This window comes from Protopterus annectens, chromosome 7.part0, assembly GCF_019279795.1.
Source record: "Protopterus annectens isolate FY-2018-M chromosome 7.part0, PAN1.0, whole genome shotgun sequence".
Lineage (NCBI taxonomy): Eukaryota > Metazoa > Chordata > Ceratodontiformes > Protopteridae > Protopterus > Protopterus annectens.
Genome location: NC_056739.1, coordinates 815,383,053 through 815,396,722, shown reverse-complemented (window position 1 = coordinate 815,396,722; position 13,670 = coordinate 815,383,053). Strand labels below are relative to the sequence as shown.

The 13,670-nt window shown below is 36.2% G+C and overlaps 1 protein-coding gene across 2 annotated transcripts in view; it reads left to right on the top strand.

Moving 5' to 3' along the window:
- The window catches only part of TFR2 (transferrin receptor 2), a 642,558-nt gene that overhangs the window by 609,318 nt on the left and 19,570 nt on the right, over window positions 1–13,670 (top strand). The window lies entirely within an intron of this gene.

Here is a 13,670-nt window from a genome sequence, read left to right as displayed (position 1 = left end):
CTGTGGATAACAAAAAAAAGTAAAATTAGCAGTACAGAAGGATACCGGGTAACACTCTGTCGATGCAGATTAGTAAGACTGATGTGTCCCAGCTAAATATGCTTGTAGCACGCTGAGTGCATTTCTGTTTGGTGAGTAATACACAGACACACACATATACTTAAATTTTAGTTTATAGCATTTGTTAACTAAGATAGAACACTGATCAAGTGAACCCTTTTCAAGTTCAGCCTGCAGATACAGTCAGATACAAAGCAGTGCAGTTGCATCTTTCCTTTTACATGTAGGAGAGAGGAGGACCGTGGTCAGAGAAAGGACAGATGTGCCACAGGCCAACAGACAATATCTTTGGCCAGTCATACCAATCCTAGCAAGAACAAAGTAGCATAAAACAAAAATGCACTATCATTATAGCATAAAGTGGATAAAGAGTTATAGTGCTTCAGCCAAACATGACTGGGTATGTTGAAACAGAGAAAGTCCAGCAAATTCTTCTTTGATTTTTTTTTTTGGGGTTGTTTTTGTTCCATCTTCACTGCTGTTTGTCCATCTGCAGTCTGGTGCTCATAATTCTCTGGAGCTACCTGTCCAGGGTAACACCCTCCTCCTTCTCCAAAGCCACAGGTTGCTAGTCACTGAATAATTGAAGAGAGAGAAATAAAAATTTGATTGTGAGAGGCTGAGACAAGCTGAGTCACCTGCAGTGTCATTTATTTATTTTTATTTTCCATTTCTTAAGCAGGTGGACTGGACTAGCGACCCTTTTCAGCCACAACCCAGGACACTGGAGGAAGCCATACAATATATGCAATGCCATCAACAAACAAAAAGTAATAAAAGCAATAGTTACATGAAATATACACAAATATAGTTTGATTATACATTGCATTATTCATTATGCACAATAGGGTGCAAAGCTATAAAGAAAAAGGATTAGTAGTAAAAGCAAAATCAGGGTATGTGTTAGAACCCCTTGTTAAACTAAACACCTTATATACAGTATTTACACAGATTTAGGCACTGACTCTTAAATGATCTGGGATATTCAACCACCATCTTTATAATAACTGTATTTGGTTTCATTCTTTAGGAGTTTCCTTAACTTGGATTTAAATTCCGTTATTGTTTGCAGTGCCTTAATTTCATTAGGAAGCCTATTCCAAGTGCTTGGTCCGAGTACAGAAAATGCTCTCTTACCTATGGTGGTTTTGAAGTGTGGTCTCATAAGGGTAAATTGTGCTTCTTGACTTGATCTCATTTAAAAGATTTGCTCTTTAAAGGTAATGTTTCGCTTTAGAGGAAGGCAGTAACCTAGTTTTATTATTTTAAATAGTAAGGTACTAATAGGTAGTTCACCATTTCGCAGATTGCAGTGATGTTTCCTTGTGGCCTCTAGTAAAACAAATATGCAAATCTTATTTTCTATAATTGGAATTATTTCATTATTGTAAAATGAATGTAAGGTAATCAGAGGAAGAAGAACATTTTTAGCAATTGGTCTTTTAGCAGGTGGAGAAAGGATATGGGAATGGTAGCGTTGTCGCCTCACAGTAAGACGTTGTCCTGTTAGATTCTCAGCTAAAGCGTCTTCTGTGTGGAGACGTGCATGAATGGGCATACCTTCGTTGAAGGTTATGCGTCAGGGCTGGCAACTTGGCACGTAAAAATCTACTGCCAATCATTAGCAGACTGGAGTTCCGCTTTGGTGACCCCTAACCGGGAAAAGCCGAAAGTCACAACAAGTTTAAATTGGCTAAGTACCATGCTAGTAATGTTGCCTGTATTGTGCTTAAAGCTAAGGTTAGGATCAAGTGTAAGGCCCAGGTATTTGTATTTATATTCTGGCACACTATGGATTAGGTTTCCTTGATTATCTTTCAGTGGTAAAGTAGGCTAAGTGTGACAGGTTTAGTAGTTTGGCAAAATGGGTAATTTGCTTTTATGAGGTTGATAAGCAGTCTGTTATTAGCTCACTTTGTTAAGTCACTAAAGCTTTTTTGGAGCTTATGTTGGAGGAGATTGTGGATCTTGTGACTTTCAATGAGTAGGATATCATAAGCATAAAGAATGAGGGGAAGAGGACAAGAGTTAAATGGGATAAGTTGATCCTGCCATAGAACAAGGTGGTTTAGGCCCATTATTTCTCAGGACCAAACGGTTTTATGTCTCATAAACATGCATGGGACAACACCCTGACTCTGGAATCTATTATTCATCTCTCAAAAAACGATTCTAATCCAATGTATGCATTGATTCTTGATGCATCAATGTTGGGATTTTCTTTTTCAGGCTATGACATGTTTTGATTTCCCCATAACCTTTATAAATTCAATAAAAACATTATATAAGAATATGTATACTAGTCTTTATATAAATGGTTACATGTCTTCCCCTATAAAGATTACTAGAGGTACAAGACAAGGTTGCCCCTTGTCCCCTTTTCTTTTTAATATATACTTGGAACCACTGTTGTTATATATTACTCAAAACACCTTTCATAATATTCCAAGAATCTTTAACACAAAAATTTTTTTTTCAGCATTTGCTGATGACTTAGTATTATATTTCCAAACTCCATTATCTGACCTAAATAAAATAACAAATTCTATTGAACGTTTCTCCCTTGCTTCAAATTATCTTATGAATCCTTCAAAAACCCATATTCTTCCTTTAAATCATAAGGTTCATAAATTATATTTGTTTTCTGATTCACAAATTCAGATTACTTTTGGTGTGAAATATTTGGGAATTAACATAGAGCATAACAATCACTCCTCATTTCAAAACAACATGAGTAAAATATGGAGATCTATAATGTCTGATATGAATAGATGGGAGCAGCTAAATTTGTCGCTTTTATCAAAAGCTGCAATAATTAAAATGAATATCCTTCCAAAATTTTTATATCAATTTAATTCTTCAGATCAAATAATTCCCAAGTCTTTTTTTAAGAAGGTAAATAAAGAATTAGCAAAATTTATGTGGTTTCCTAAATCGGTTGGGATCTCCTATTCTAGATTGTCAATTACTAAAGATAAGGGAGGTTTGGGTTTACCAAATTTTTACCTTTACTATCTCATTGTTTCAGCAAATAAGCTATTAACTATATCTAACTACACAAATAATAAAGATATTCAGTACCTATTATGGGTAAGGATGTGGTATCATTATATTCTATCTAAAAATATAAACCCAGAAGCCATCCCTTTTATTTATTTAAATATGAAGACCACTTGTAAAATTTCGACCCTTCTTAAATACAAGATTAAGGCTTTTCAGTATTTATTAAAAATCTGCAACCTTGATAATTTTTTTCACCTATTTCAACCAATTCATCTAAATCCAAACATAATGTTAGATAACTCTCCATTTAACCTAACAAAGTATCCTCTTATCAAAAAATTAAAAGTTCGGGATATCTTGAAATATAAAGACCTGTCACTTGCAAATTTACGTAAGACTCTAAAAGTTAGTTGGAAATACACTACAGTTTTACATCAAATAAGAGAAATAATTAGGATAAAGTTTGATCTCATAAATCCTACAGAATTCGATCTTAATAATTTAAAAATAATAATTAAAACACTATCATCATCAGTGAAAATGTTAACAAAATCTTATAAACTGATAAACAAGTTAACACTAGACCAAAATTGTCTTTTTTCAAATACCTGGTTGAATCATAATTCTCAGTTAACTGAGAATCAAAAACTTTTAGCAATTAGAAATACCAGAGAATTTACTCCATTCAAGAAATTGATTTACACACAATTAACGATTAGCAATAATGCCTATCATACTCCATATAAATTAAATAAATTTAATGCCAGTAGATCCCCATCATGTACATGTTGTTCCTTTCCCCAAGCTGACCTCTTACATATCCTGTGGTATTGTCATTTTTCTCATAAACTTTGGACCTCTTTAAAGGTAAGATTGCAGAGAATGGGGTATCATAAGTCTACGCTGTCCTGGGAATTTGCTATACTTCATATACCGATAGTTGGTCTTTCCAAATTGGATACTCATGTACTTGTTTTTATTTGTTCGCTTATAAAACTTTACATTACACAAAATTGGCTTGATCGTACTAAACTAAGCTGGAATACTTTTTAAAAAATGGCTTTCTTATATATTGATGCTCAAAAAAACTTGATTAAGAGTCCAATAAAAATGATGTTAAATAACAGAGTACTGGAGAAGGTTTTGAGTATTATTAATAATTAATAACTTCTAGAGGTTTTTTTTCTGGTCTTGATGATTAACACTGTTATTTTGTTAATCTTTTTTCTTCCACATTATTGTATATAATGTCTTATGGTTACCAATTGTATATACTGTATATATTGGGATTTGTTAGTTAATGTTCCTTTTTTTTTTAACTTCAACAAGAGTTGTATTTTATCTTGGTTTTTTCAAATTGTAAATCTTTATACAACTCCTAAATGTATTGTTTATAAATCAATAAAAAGTTTTTTGAGAAAAAAACAAGGTGGTTTAGGAGTACCTGATTTTTATGGATATTTTAGAAATACACAGATAAAACTCATATACATAACACAAGCAGAAGGTTATAAATCAAAATGATAAGGGATGACTAGGGGCAGAAATTCAAGAAATATGGCGAGAGAAAGCACTTGGGTGCAGATCCTTAAGGAGAATAACAACAATCACACAGACTATTAAAGTCATAAGGTTGCAGAAAGTATTCTAAGAACAAAATAAATACAGGAATTGAGAAAGGAGATTTTTGCCAGTAGGGATGAATGCAGGTAGGTGTAGAGAAAATAGGCAAGAGGGAGCTGGAATTTACTGGAGAAAACTGGCAATGGAACCAATGCTTTAGGAGGAAATAACGAGGTAGGGAAAGATAATGAGTGGGATGAGACCAAGCAAAAGTTTGGACTGCAGATTAGAGTTATATCAGAGTGCAGACAAAGCGAAAGGGACAGGGGAGGCCAAAGTGAAATACCAGCTCTGGTAGAGTTTTAAGCTGAGTGTAGAAGAGAAGCTGCTGTTAAAAAGGGATACTTAGTAAGGCATATAAAACACTGCATGCCAACTATAGGAATAAATTAAAGAGGTAAGAAAAGCTTGGGAAGAAAGACTGGAAAAGCAATTTACAAAGGAACAATGGATGAACATACATATGTGTGTGTGTGTGTGTGTGTATATATATATATATATATATATATATATATATATATATATATATATGTCTCTCAAGTATGCATCAAAGTCCAGAAGGTTTAGGAATTTGGTTTGGAAGTGGCCATAACTAAGGAAATGATTCTTTTGAGCTGGGACAGGATCTGAACTGCCTAGACATAGTAAGGCCTTGTTATGTTTAAAGATACTGGCTGCCAAAAAATCAATTACTAGAACATCTACACCAACTGTAATTGAAGTACTGAATCGTATTAATGAGATAAAACAATGGAAGTTGCATCTTTACAAAAGGGAGAGAAATAAATAGAAATTGTGGGAACAATACATGCAGAATGACGTTCAGGAGGAGTGACATTTAAGGGGAAGGCAGGAATTCAAAAATCTGTGTAAAGTTAGAGTGAATGACAGTTGTTATAAAGAAAGAAAACATATATGTAATGTATAATGTATGAAAAATGTTAATATGGTTTGTTTTGTTTGCCATTAATGTACGTGTGCCTATGTCGAATTGATAACTTAATAAAAGGTGTTTAAAAAATATGTGGGAGGTCATATGTCAGACTGTTTATAAATAACGAAAAGAGAAGGGGGGTCATATCACTGAACCTTGAGGGACTCTAGTGTTAAAAGTTCCTTTATCTGAAAAAGGATTATTATAATACACCTGGAAGGTTCTGCTCATGAGGGAGAGATTTTTGATATGCAACTCAACCCCTTATGCTGTGTTAAGCAACACTACATGAGGGGTACGCAGTGACACTGCAAGGCAGTTGGCCTCACCAAAACAGTTGCATGCCTCTCTTGTAACTGGTATGCTGATAACTACTAATAAGCTACTTATTATTGTGATACAGGGTTTGATTCCCTCAACCTTCATTTGCCTAATAAATCACCTTGAGCAAGTCACTTAACAAGAAACTTTTGGGAACGATTGGAAACTTGGGCTAGGCTCCTTAATGGTTTCCTGGACTGCATGTCTAGTAGCTACCTATGAACCTATTATATATGAGTTGTAGCTCTCAAGTTAACAGCTCTGATTTCCAGAAGAATTAACGACCATTTGGCATAGCTGCAACATGCCCCACACTCTCACTTCAGCCTGGGGGGGGAGCAGGCATTGCCTCATCATCCCCCTCTCTCCACATCAGCAAGACTGTCAGTCATACCTAGATTATCTGGGTTGCACTTACATACCATCATGTTAATGAGCTGGCTGCATAAGCATGGTTCTTCCATACATCCAACTTTATTTAAGTGATAGACTCCAAGGTTTTTCAGCATTGGAGTAAACAAGAGAAGTATTTTCAGGCTTTTACAGTTTTGGAAAGTACAGCTGTGAAAGATCTTACCATAACAGTAGATGTCCTACTTCTCACTTTTGCAGTATTATTTACTCTTGGGATATCCCGCAATGCAAGCATAGCAAAGCCTTTACACCTTTCATGTGTCTTTTGTCCTATGTGCAAAGCATAAGGTACATATGTGATGTACAGAAACCTAATCCTCAGAACTGAAATGCGCTAGGAGAACCAGGGCAGCCCCAGAGAAAAACAACAACATGTACATCCAGGAAGGGAGGGAGAAAGAGTAGAAAAGGAACTAACAAAGACCCGCTTGTATAGAAAGAGGGCAACAGAAAGTAACAGGAGGAGAATGGAGGACAGAATACTGCTACAGTGAGAAGTAGGACATCTACTTTTGTGGTAAAATATTACACAAATGTACTATGTCCTTCTTTATTAGTGTTGTAGTATTCTTTCCTCTTGGGAGAGTACAAAAGCTACTGGAAAGCATGGCAAGAGGAAGGCAGAGAAGAGCCCTCCATAAACCCATGAAGGATGGCCCTGGCAAAACCTATCCTGGCCCTGGAAATGACATCTAACTTGTAATGTTTGCTTAAAGTATGAACAGAAGACCAAGTAGCAGCTTCCAAGATGGATATAGTATCCAGACCCTTGAAAAAAGCATTTGAAGGGCCCTATGCAGCCCTGGTAGAATGAGCATGAACAGAAGAGAAAAGCTGTTTGCTATGAAAAGAATATCAAAAAGTAATGGCCTTGAAAATCCAGGAGGTGATGGTTTGCTTAGACACTACCAAGCCAAGTAATATCTGAGATATCCAAGGTGTGTAGTACCTTCTCACTAGCAGACTGTGGAGAAGGAAAAAAAGGGAAGATGAATAGACTGATTCAGGAACAAATCATTAACCATCTTGGGCATAAAAGAAGGATTGGTGCGAAGAGACACCCTGTCCTTGTGAAAAAAAAAACAAAAAAGGAGGAACCACAGTGAGGGCTTGGACTTCAGAAATCCTCTTGGAGCAAGTAAGAGGAACCAATAGTACAGTCTTCCAAGTACAATGCTGCAGGGAAGAAGAAAAGGCAGACTCAAAAGGGGATTCAGTCAAATTTTCAAGAACAAAATTAAGGTCCCAAAGAGGAATAGGCTTTCTTGGGGCTTGATATGAAGGATGCCTTTTAGGAATTGTTTGAGTTCAAAATTAGAAGCCAAAGGTGAACGTCAAGACAGACAGGTAGAAATGGCTGATAAATGAGCATGAATAGAAGAATATGCCTAACCAGCAATTCACACAAATAAGAAAATACCATAGGGACCCCCACAGAGAAAGTCCTAGTCATGTTTGAGACACCAAATAGAAAATATCTTTCATTTTGCCACATAGGATTTTCTAGTAGTGGGTTTTCTGGCCTTCTGCAAAACCTGAAGAATGTCCTTAGAAAATTGCTGTCAAGGAATTAAAACTCTTTCACTCAAAACATCAGTTAAAGTATGGACAAGTGAGGGTAAATGGGAGAACCTTTGTCTTGTGTGAGAGGCTGTATCCTGTGAGGTAACTTCTGATGACTGCTCCTGGCCAGATGAAAGAAAAGGGGGAACCAATGCTGTCTGGGACAAAAGGGAGTCACTAGCAAGGTTTTGTTCATGTCCCACATGATCTTGTTTAGGACCCTCGGGAGTAGAGGAAGAGGAGGACAGGCATACAGGAACAACTCCTTCCAAGAAAAGTACATGGTTTCCACTTTCCATGCCAGTGGACATAGAACTCTGAAACAGAACTCTGGAAGTTGCCTCTTCAAAGGGGAGGCATAAAGATCTACTTGAGGAGTACCCCACTGATGTCCATTGACCAGTGTCCAATGTCCAGCAGGTCAAACATGATCCAGTTTTATGACTGTGTCAAGAATAACCAGACATGGGAGTGCAGGTGGACACAGTCTACCCAGACTTCTGTAAAACTTTTGACATTGTCCACACAGGTAAGTGCGTTTTAAACAGTAAGGCACAGAGAAACAGCATCAAATGTGGGACTAGATATGTAGGGGTACTGAAAGGCATGTACCCCTTTTCATGTCATTAATGCTTGGAAGGACACTAAAGTGGGAAAAAAGGGAAAAAAAGAGTAACAAGTAGTAAAACAAATTTTGCTCTTGACAGTATTTTATATAAAACATTTCATGATATAAGCTGCTTATTATATAGCAAACCATTTTTAGTGATTTTTGTATGTGAGAAAAATACTGAAGTTAAACTGTTTTTTTTTTTTTTTTAGTTTTAAGAAATGTAGGCATTGCAATGTAAAATGAGAAGAATGACTGGACAAATACATTCTGAAGTTAATATAATATAATCTTGGGCTGTTGGGATGAGGTGTAAAATTGCACTGATCATAATGTACGTAGAGTTGAGATGATGTTCTTTGTATTTCAATGTTGTAGTCCTGACTTGTGGGATTTCCTGCCATGAAAGCCTTTGGGCAGCACGACTACCAGAGAAGACTTTTTTCCCCTCCCAGGCTGGCAGACTCCCTGACCAACATCAGTACGCTCAGGTGTAAAGGGAGCCAGCTTGCGTCATGATATCAGTATTTTCTTGTCCTCTACCAGGAGGAGCCTGGCTTTCACAGCAGGAAATCCCACAAGTCAGGACTGCAACAGTGAATACATTCAAACATCTACATTTATGGTAAGTGTACACAACCGTACTTTTTCTTTTGCTTTTACAAGGGTGAATGTCTGGATTAATGCCCTTGACTTAATCTGCTAACAGGTTTCTTGTGTAGGCATGTAAGCTGTAGAAATGAGAGAACACTGTGGATGTGGTGGAAAGTTTTCCTGTAGCAAATAAATGTTCAGTGTGAGTTGAGGAATCTCCAGCCAGGGTAACTTTTCATTATGTTCTTATTTTTCCATGGAGACAAGATGACTACGGGTCCAAGCAATAAATCTAAATCTTCAGAGCTCTGCACACTGTTTGCTGAAAGAAATGTATGATTAAAAAGTACAAGGGCAAGCAGCTTAGTTAAATGTTTGAAATTATTGGAAGTGAATAAGAGATAGCAGTGTTCCTGGTACCTAAATACCTCAGTGCATTTACTAGAACAGTGCATAGTTCAGTTTTATTTAAAGATAGACAGTTCACTTTTTCTTAATGCTAAAAGTTTAATGTTTTCTGAAAGCAAGCAAGCCATTACTCACATCGGGAGGGAAATAAAAGATAAGGTATGAATAGACAGCAATTAGTCTTAGTAGGAGCACAGGCTGTTAAATGCACATTAGCATGGACAACCTTAATTTTAGTTTAGGTAATGCATGTGGTTGCAGTTGTTGATTTGGGATACCAAACATCATTTTGAAGATATATATACTGGTGTCTGTTTGTTTTAAGTTAATAAGTTATGCAGGTGTTCTAGGAGTGTTTTTTATTTGAGGATTTTCATTAAAAGAAAACATTTTGTAAAATGTGCTAAGGTTTAAATGTTGATAACAAGATAAAACTGTATAAAGGCTCAACCTCCCAAACATTAGTGGGTGCATGTAACACAAAAGCTGGAAGTAGACATTTAAACAAGCTGACATATATAAAGGTGGGTATAATAACTTATCATAATGGCTACACTATCCATATTATTTTGGAATGTGAATGGCCTCACAGACATAGATAAAAATATAAGACTATTGAATTATATTAAGAAATGCAGAGTGCAAATAGCAATGAGTAGTGGAAATTATTTAAGAATTATTAGGGAAGCTAGAACTTTCATTAGAAGTTATAGCTAGTGAGTGGGATAAAATGAAAGTGGAATTTAAAAATAGGATAGAAATAAAAAAGAGAGATGGTTAAGATGTAACAAAAATTATTTATAAGAGCTGGCAAAGGTTAAGGTATTGCAGAATAAGGGGAATCTCACAGAAGAAGAAGAAGCACAACTGCAAAGTGTTACAGAGGAAACAGAAGAATATCTTGATAATTTGCATGAGTTTAGAAAAACTGGTGTTAAGTAACTATTTTTGATGATAACTCCAGAGTGCAAAAACTTTTAGCATAACAACATAGGCAACAGAAAGTAGAAAGGGTTGTTGCCAAACTTAGGGAGCCCACAAGAAGAAGAATAACCATAGATCCTGAACAGGTGTTAAAGATATTTCAAAAACATTGGAAATTTTATGAAAATGTGTGTAGCGCCCATGCACTGGCCCAGCAATCAAGGCACCTCAATCCTCACCACTAACACTAGTGCGGGGCATCCACATTGGGAAGGATAACAAATACACACACAGTAAAGTACAATTTCCCTTAAGAGCACAGAAAGATCACAGTCAGTCTGGGGCTGGTTTCTCCCTTTCTCTCCAGATCCCCAATAAGACTCCCCACTGGCACAGCTATAGGGTCCAGATCTCAGCCTAGTGGTCAAGCTAAAACCTCCACCACCCTCTCTGTCCAACCAGTGCTTCATGCCCCTGCCCACTAGCCAACACACACTTTGAGATAGGAGTTATATACAAACACACCAACACTCCTGGGGAAGGCTGGAACAGGTTCTCCAGCTATGCGCCTTCTGCCCAGACTATACAGTAGTACCACTTGCCACCAACCACTAATAACAGCTACTAATAAGGCCTTTATCAAAGGGTGTCAATTATTACTGTGCAATATTATTATTCAAATGGTAAGGGTGATGAACAGCAAGGCTTATTTGGGGTGGCTTGGACAGTATCACTATATACATGCAATGTACTCTAGAGCTTAAATTATCTCTACATAAAACAGCCACAGTTGAAAGGTTTAAAATATTTAATAATAATAAGAACACAAGATAATACTTCTTACTACACAATGCTAGTCAAGAGTTCAGCGATCACAGAAAAATGCTTAAAATACTACAGTAGAAAAGTTCTGACATCAATACAGAAAACAGCTAGACTAGACTTACTATTTCCTATCTATATCTAAGAGGAAACACAGTTCTAAAATAAACTTACATATAGAGCAAGGCAGTGCTGGTGATGTTGGCTGTTTTGAAGACAAATGCAAAATGCTCTGAGTCTCTCTCTCTCTCTCTGTCTCTGTCCTTAAACTGATAACACAGTACTACTGACTCATTTCAGATTACATCATTTTTTCTCTGGTTCCCAGGCTAACAGAATCTCAGAGTTTAGCAGCCCTTTTGATCTTGCACCTGGTCAGGAAGCTACAGCAATAAAATACATTATACATGCAAATTCTAGCAATTAACGCTAGTCTCAAAACAATAGCAAGAATTGCTTCATCCAAACTTCTTGGCTCTGAGTTTTGAGATCAAACAATTATACAATGCTTGACTTATCAGCTTTCCTCCCACAGAGTACAATGTGGCTACATTTCTCAAGTTCAAAATTTAACACCATTTTCTTCCATTTAAGAGAACAAGCCTGTGGCTTATATTAATATTTACAAATGACAGAATTATCTACAAAATTCTGTCTAGGCTGGCAGCCTTCACATATCTTGAAAATGTGTATAAAGCTGATAAATGTGGAAATCAAGAAAGAGCACAAATGAAAATATTTATGGAATACTTGCATATGTGAAGGTTAAAGGCAGATGAATTTCAACAATTAACAGTAAAGACAGCAGGGATGAGATAAAAATGGTGATGTATACTCAATCTGCAGAAAAGTCTCCAGTAATAGATGATGTTTCTGTGGAAGTGTGGACACTTGTAAACTTGGAGGGAAGAAAGTGATAAAGATCTAGAAGGTTTTGTTTAACAGTATTTTAAAAAGAGGGGAAACACCAACATCCTGGAAGAAAGCTGTGGTGGCTATGATACCTAAAGGCAGTAAAGACCCATCTGACCCAGCTTCATGTAAGCCCATTTCATTTTTACTCCATGATTATGAGTAAGGGCTGAAATAATGGCAAATATATTGTCAAGACTGACAGATGTAGATTAATGTGGTTTTGTGGAGTGGGGGCAAATATTTGACAACATTAATAGAACAGTGATGATCTAGAGGGAGGTCTTGATGCAGAGAAAACATTCAACAGAGTAAGTTGGGATTTTATAAGTAGGTCAATGGAAATATTTGCATTCCATGATACAACAATAAGGTTGATTAGGAGGATATATGAGGTATTGGAAGCAAAAATTAAAGTAGGAGGGTTCCTCTCTAATAAGTTGTATTTGAACATAGGAAACAGGCAGGGGTGTCCTTCCTCCCCTTTGTTATTTGCATTATATTTAGAACCATTGGAGAAGAAAACAATGGACTTCAGAAATTCAAGGATACAATTGATGTGCTAATCAAGAAAGCTGGCTTTATTTGCAGACAATATTATTTTGTACCTGATAAAATCAGTAAAGGCATCTCAGTGTTGTGTACCTTTTCAGATAATTTAAATTCTTTTCGGGATATAAAATTAATAAAGATAAAACAAATGTTATAGCTCTAAGCTATGTACCCACACACACAGGTTCATAGCAGATTATTATGCTAATGGCGTAAGAGCCCTTACAATTCTAGCCAGCATAACCCAATTTTACCCAATATGTGGCCCCTAGGGAAATGAATATGGCATAGGTTTGTGTATATGCCTTGAGTATTTTACAGATTGCCTCTGTCCATAACGGACAGACACTACACCAGGTGTGAATTTGCGATTCTCATGAATTGGTTTAGCAATACCCATATTTATGGGAAAGTGCTAAAATGAAATATTTAGGAGTATGGATTAAAAATGATTCTGTTATGGCAGCTAAGGATATGTAAGAAGAGATTAAATAAAAGATAATACAAAAACAGAGAAACTGGTAGCTCTTGTCTTTGTATACGGATAGCAAGATACAAGCAGTGAAGATGGTTTTTAGTCCCTTTAGTTTTATATATAGGTCAGGCAAATTTTTTATCAACCAGAGAAGTTGTAAACTGTAATTAGTAAACAGTTGAAGACTGTTATCTAGGAGTGCAAAAGGGTAAGGGTCAAGTGGGATAAGTTCATCCTTCCAATAGAACAAGGTAGTTTAGGATTACCTGATTTGAAGGGATATTTTACAGCTACACAGTTAAGTGTCATATACATAATACAAGCAGAAAGTTATAATTCAAAGTGGAAAGAGATGTTGATGAAGCTGGAGGTGGGGACTTCAATAAATTATGGATGCTGAACATTTAGGAGAACAGCAGCCATACAGAATATTATATTCATACAGTAGCAGAAAG